We start from the raw sequence: 7,214 nt of genomic DNA on the forward strand, positions 1-7,214 counted from the left end.
TTCTGACAGCATCTTATCCAGATGCAGTAGTTGAGATCTCCCTCTTGAACATACTGATAACCCTGGCCCACATCTCCTGAGCTGAAAATCAGAGGAAGGCCTGGGGAAAATTGAACCAAATACATCAAAACCAAACACCTGCATACGACAAATAGCTGTAACACCACAGCTCCCTTCTTTTGTTTCTGCTTGCCTGCCACATCATTTCTAAAAATTCTTCTCACTCTTCAGTCTTCTTATCTTCCAGGTTAGAGAAGCAAACACACACAGCACTGAAAGCTAATTCTCTTCCAGTGCTCCAGCAGTAACTATACATTTCAAACCTATGGTATGAAAACCCCACCCAGGTACCCAGCAAAACCTTGCTCTGCTGCACTTCTGCACAGGCAGTAGAATCAGCAAAGAAATATCATCTGCCCAGGGTTAGCATCTTTGATTTATTGATTAATTTTGAATACATTGTTTCTCTTGCACATGCACCTCTCCCCTTCAAGGACACAAGACTTTTGCACTTTTATGATTACTTCATCCTTCGCACTCCACTCTCACAAGCTATAGGTTGGGGACTGGATGACAGACTTGATCCAAACTGTCTGACAAAGATTTCTCATCTGCTTGGCATGGCATTCAGAGAAATCAATTCACTGAAGTGTCAATACTGCATTACACTCAGTTTAGTTTCCAGCCATGCTGTGAAGGGAACCATCACATCAGTGGGCTTGTTAACCCATCCAGTTCACCCAACTCTGGTACTGAGCACAATCCTCAGTTCCCAGTGCTCTGAAGGCAAATGTTCCCCTGGCCATGTGTGTGATACTGAGTATAAGGAATAAAGGTTTCAGTTTTGTAGAAATGCTTTCCAAATACTTTCCACAGGCAAAACATTCACTCTTGAGGTCCCTCCTGAATGACATCAATGCCACCTCTTATCAATACGAAGGGATACTTCATCTTTTTTGCCTTGCAGGTTAGCTGTTCATCACCAACAGAGTACCAGTAAGTACAGGAAAAGGAAGAGATATGTAGCAATGTGCTACAGTTGCTCTTTAAAAGCAAAGGACAAGAAATTACTAGCTCTCTGAATGAGTACCCCTATATGAAGTCATCTTATCTTCCAGGTCCTTTCATCTTCAGGCATGCAGACCAGCCCTGGACTTTCTAATCTTGCTGTGTCCTGACATTGAACCAGCTTTCATCCCCCACAAGCCCATCCACCTCATCTCCTCTCATTACCAATACTTCCCTGTGATCTACCTCCTCCATTTTCCTCCTCCAGTTCCTATGAACTCATTTGGCACCTTCACCGGTTTGTCTTGTGAATAATTGTCCATTTCTCTCCTCTTTCTCACTTTTCTCTAGGTAGGAAGAGGGAATGTGCCCTACTAGTGTTAGGAGCCCCTCTGCTCAGGAGAGTATCTCACCAGTGGGCAAGGGTTAATGTCCCACCAGTGCCCTGACTCCCCTGCCCTCAAACACCATCCACAAGGTAAAGAGACACTTAGTAAGACAATCTCACAGAAGAAGCTAGGTCCCATAGCAGTAACAAATGTTTGCAATTCCTACAACCTGCAAAAGAGTATGCTTCAGGGTGTTTTTTCCCCCACCTGCCACACATGGCAAGATTGAAGACATGTTTAGGATAGGTAACAGTAGATTAATGAAGTGCTAAAATGCAAGTATACAGATGTTTTTGCCACTAGTGTCTGAATAAAACAGAGACTCCAACAAGGTTAAACATAGTTTGGCTAAGGATCAAACCAAAGATGTCAGAACTTTTCAAGTGCCTTGAATGTTTTAATGTACATCCGTCACTAACTGAAGACAGTGTTGTTTTTTTTCTTGAGATATATTGGAAGTAATTTGCAGAAGTGAGTATGAAAGATGAAAGTACCATGGAAATGTGCTCTGAATAGCTGCACCACCCTGACTACAGAGGGAATTCAGTGCAGAGGAGGGAATATATATACACACACACACACATAAAATTCAGTTCAGATCTGTCTGTCTGGTTCCAGCCTGACTGTGGTGCCCCAAAATGTCCCATTCTGGGACATCATGAAATTATAGGCACTCTAATATGAAAATCACTTTGTACTTGCAGGTTTCTGATCCACAGAGTGCCTCTATAATGTTTCTTCTGTATATTGACTGCTTTTGCATATGACAACCGTTTTCAAAGCTGAGTGGTGCATTCAGCATACCTTCCTGTCACTGTTTCACTGTGCAAATTGCCTGTACTTCTCTCTTCTAGGTACTGTATTTGAAATCTCCCCCTGCCTTTTATCTGGCCATGGCAGGGCTAGCCTCCCAGTTGCCAGAGCATGGCTGAATGCCAGCCCATCCACTGAAGAGGCTGCTCGCATGGAAAAATGCCCCAACGCTTTGGGACAGTGCCTTGTCAGGTCACCAAATAAAAAAGCCCTACGTTGGTTTCTCTTGCTTGCAGGCCTGCTGGTGCTTAGTCAGCTGTTAGGCTGCCACGTAAAACCTTTGCTAAAAGAGCTGTGGTAGAACATAACTGATCAGTAAGCCTGAAGCGTCAGAGCTGTCTGGGTAGGTGGAGGCACTAACAGGAAGGCAGGAAGCTCTGTCTGTAAGCTTAGGGCTAGGGGTGAGGAAATCATTTCCATTCAGCACAGATATTGCAGGCTAATACTGATGAGAGGGCTCGGGTGCAGCCAAAAGCCTTTTTCCCTCCCCCAGTTTAATGATTCCTTGTTTCTGGAGCTCATCACCCCAGTGAGGAAGCATGCGCCAGTCAACACTGCTGCAAGGAAAGCTGTTCCTTGCTCCTACCCTTGTGGCTACAGGGAAGAGACGCAGAGAATCTACAAACATATTTCACACAAGTGTGTACAAAATAACTCACATTAAATCACCCTGCAAGGCTTTTCTGAGCAGCCTGCTGTCTGTAACACCAGTCACAATTAGCACACTGACTTATTTACATGCCATAAATCCCAAGCAAATAACGACTTGTTGTACTGACTTTTCATCACAGACCTGTGAGCTTTGGTAAATTTGTTAAATCAGACTCACCCTCTTCTTACAGGAGGTTTCAGCAGCTCTCAAGAGCATGATGGTAAATTACACAAGGGCTACCTTCTCCTCCCAGACTCCAATCACAGCTCTAACATTCACCCCTTTGCAAGTCCAAATCCTGATTAGATCTGGGAATAGATCCTCCATGTGGATCTGAATAGGGGAAAACAAGGCACTGAGGACTGAGTTAACTAAACCCTTTGGAGCCCTCACTGATGCCCCTTAGTTTGGCATCTGCTTCAAGGTAGCTTTCAGTTTTAGTCACACACAGTTTTCCTGACAGCCCACAGTAAAATTAAAACAAACAAAACAAAGAGGCCTGTCTTTGGTTTACAAGTTTCATGCAACGTCCTTTGGGGGTTCTAATTTGATTCCAGGAAAACCAAATAAGCAGCTCAGATGAAACAGATACAGCCTGGAGTGCCCCGAGGCCGCAGGGCCATTGGCTCCCTGAGCCCTGTGGTATGTACAAGTGGTTTCTACGCATGCCTCGCCCCCGGCTAGCACTGCTGGTGGGTTACATTCTGCTGTGCCTGTGTACACACTGCTACAGACGTCACTGCATGCCATAGGTCTCTCCCTCTCCCTGACCAACCCCAACAGAGAAACAAATCTCTTACAAACAGCTTGCACCAGACTCTGTCAGACCAGGTAAGCATTATGTGAGGGAAACCGAAAGCAAGTGACGTTTGAACCTGCAGTATCCACACAGTTTGACCAAGCCATAAATACACACATATATAAGTATACAGCTGCCTAGAAGTGTGCATTTGCTTCTCTCTGTGCAGAGACATGCTTGCAGCATGGCCTGAGCGCTGCCAGGCACACCAAAGTCTCATCAAAGATTAAGGATTATTTTTTTCAGTTTTCCAATTCATAAACGAAGGATTTACCCATGCCTCCATCCCTCCCAGAGGTCCTGTGAGGATAAATTGAGTTATTTGGACGTTTTGAAGGCTGGAAGTGCTAAGAGCCAGACGGGAGGGAGTGGCCCGGAGGAAGGAGGGAGCCGAGTACACATTCAGTGGAGGAGTTGTTCCAGCTAATGGACAGAGAGCTCCCTCACTCCCTGAAAAACCACTCCTGACAATGCCTGACAGAGTGTACATTGTGTAGAGACTCACATACTCTGTTTTTCCTGGAAAAGCACAGAGCAGCGGTGGTTTCAGTACACCATGTATTGTGCACACTGCAAGGGACTCTCCTTGGGCTCCCAGAGCATCGCATCACTTCCAACACATCACTTCCAACACTTGTTGATTAACAGAATTTAGGCCCAAACTTTTTCATCCCTTTTCCTACTTTGCTCCCGATGTCTGCCAAGGGCAGATGCTTCCGCATCTGTCTTCCTCAAAATAAGGCAGGGGCATTTGTTTTTCCTTTGTGGGACTCACTGCACATCACAATTAGCATCTTTCAGATGCTAATTGGACAGAACAGAGACCAGTCAAACCCCAACCATATTAGCAGGCAACCCCAACAGCACCACCATATTAGCAGGCAACCCTCTAAGAAGTGTAGCAATTACTTTGACCAGCATCATAGTGCTAAAAGGGATGGTAGGAAGAAAATGGCTGGCACTCATAGCACCCACCAGACTGAACAGCATGTAGAGATAAAAATACAGAGCACCATCAAGATCAGGGTGGCAGGTCAGAGGGAGGCCAGTGGCCAAGTGGGGCAAAAGGGATGGATTTTCATCACCACATTGCTGGAGATTGAATGGGTGAGTGATCTCCCCATCACACAGGTGAGAGGAGGGTAAAGTGTATGAACCACAGCCTGAAGAAAATAACCTGCAGTTGAAATCATGCTATCTTCTAGCAAAGAAAGGCACTAAGAGCAAGAAGGATTCAATAGAAGAAGCAAAGAGGGCTGTTCTGGACCCTCCAGCAAGCTTTCCATCTCTTCCAGAGCCAGAGTAGCGAAGGGCAGCAAGGCTGTAGAATGGACCACCAGTAAAATTGCATTTTTCCCATTAATTGAAGCTTCCGTTCACATAAAACTACAACCTACATTAATACATTGCCCTTTCATTAAAATCACATCATTTTACATCTCCATATTTTCATTATGGAATATAAATTAAACTGCTCAAACTGGGGGGAAAAAAAAAATAGTAAATTAAAAATCACTACAAAATGAAATTCTGGTGCTCCATTCCAGATAGAAAGGAAACGTTTCAAACAGAATTATCTGGCCTGTGTATTTTTCTAAACAAAACTGTGTGGCAAGCAATGTAATCCTACAAAGACCATTTGTATTAATAAAATGGTATCTTTGCAATAATAAAAAAAACCCCACTCGTTGGCAAAGTGTTCAGCTGGGTTTATTAGTGTCATTAAGAAGCCTCCTGCATTCCCTTATTTTTCAGCAGCCAGCGAGGAGGTACATTCAGAATTTCATTATTTGAAAATGAGGCAATAAATAAAATAAAAAGTAAAGAGCAATTTGCACTGCTATAATGGCTTCCTCTCCAAAGCTTCACCGTGGCTTCGGAAAAAACCTCCATGATTTAACCTTCCCTCTTTTAATGTAGCTATTCCCCCTTTTTATGCTGAGAAAAAATATCCCTTGAGATAGCCTCTGCTCATTTTGAACTATCTGCGTTCTGAGTGCCAAGAGCCTGATTTACCACAGTTCATTGTGCTCCAGACCAGTGACTAGGATAACATTCAGTATTTCTAGCAAAGAAGACCACAGGCATCTTGCAATCAGCTATCCCAGACTCCTGGAATCTGATGGGGAGCTGGAGTGAATTTGGGACATCAGGAGACTCAACCCGTCTTTCTCAGCTCCTGGCTTATCCTCAATTTCCAGGCTGCAGGATGCAAGATGCAGTGCCTCTTTCACCTTGTTCTAGCCTTCTTCAAAAGCACAAGGGATATTTCAGATGTTTTGCTGAGCAGCAACAAGCACGCTCTGCAGATGCACATTAACTGACTGACTGGATCAGTTCTCTTCTGTCCATGTTACAGCCTCTGCATTCCTGTTGGGTGACATTTAAAGACGCAGAAGAATTCCTGGCATTTAAAAAGAGTCTTATTTTTAAAAAACATTCTTATTTTTAATGTTTCCTGGTGCCAGAATTGACAGACGTCTATGCACTTATGGAAAAGGCAGGAAAGCGGGGCTGTTTCTGGAGAAGAAATGTTTCTTTCATTTCCTTCCTTCTTGAGCATCAGTTGATATTAATTTAAAACCTGGCTGGAACTCCGTAGTAAGGAGAGTGAAAGATCTTGTTCTTTCATCCAAAAAAGTATCAAAAAGGTGTAGCTCAAATATTAAAGTAACCCCGCCGAGCCATTTAATTCCCCAAAGGATGATGGTTTTCCTAGCAGCACAGGGTTTGCCATATCAGATGCGGCAGACTACCAGATCCCAAAGCCTTACTGCTTTAGTCTAGCAGTGACCCATATTTCATCCCTGTGCTTCAGAGGAAGATGAAAGATCTCCATAATGCAGCCTAAACATAACCATATGGAAAAACCTTACAGCATTTAAAAAAAGATAAGTAAATAGGGCCCTACCGAAATACTGGGACACTATAGCACTCACTTCTAAAACCCTATAAGGATTAATGGGGCAGTTATAATGTCTTTAATCATCTACAGCAGGGAAAGATTTTCCTGCTATATTCTATAGGCGGTGATGATGACAGCTTTTCAACACAATAAGCACGGGAGACAATGTAAAAAATATCCTGTGATATGCCCAAACCTGTGAAAAATCTAATCCCTAAACAGTTTTTCATGCAGATAGGCCAGGATCCAGACTGTACCTTCAAAATATGCAATGACAGAGGCTATAAAGATTCAAAACTAGCACAAGGACTGGTGAGGCCGTTAAGAGTAGTAGTGAATGTGGTTCTGCTTGAGGAAAACACTTGCCCAAGGAATAAAATAAATAAATAAATAAATAAATAATAGCATGTATTACATCCCCTTTAAAATTTCCACTACATTTGTGCAATGCTGTAGCAATTAAGCAGCAATTCCCCACCTCTGAAAATGGGCTGTAATCCACCTTGTGTTATCAGATGTTGCTTAGGACATCAGGAATGCTTCAAATGGTGCTGCCCCTCCTGGGCTCTGCCAGTCCTTGAGGTACAGGCAGCATCTGGATTGGTGAGAGATGCCCTCTCTGCCTTGTAGTTGAAGGACCCAAAGAGC

Source organism: Dryobates pubescens, chromosome 6 (assembly GCF_014839835.1).
Source record: "Dryobates pubescens isolate bDryPub1 chromosome 6, bDryPub1.pri, whole genome shotgun sequence".
NCBI lineage: Eukaryota > Metazoa > Chordata > Aves > Piciformes > Picidae > Dryobates > Dryobates pubescens.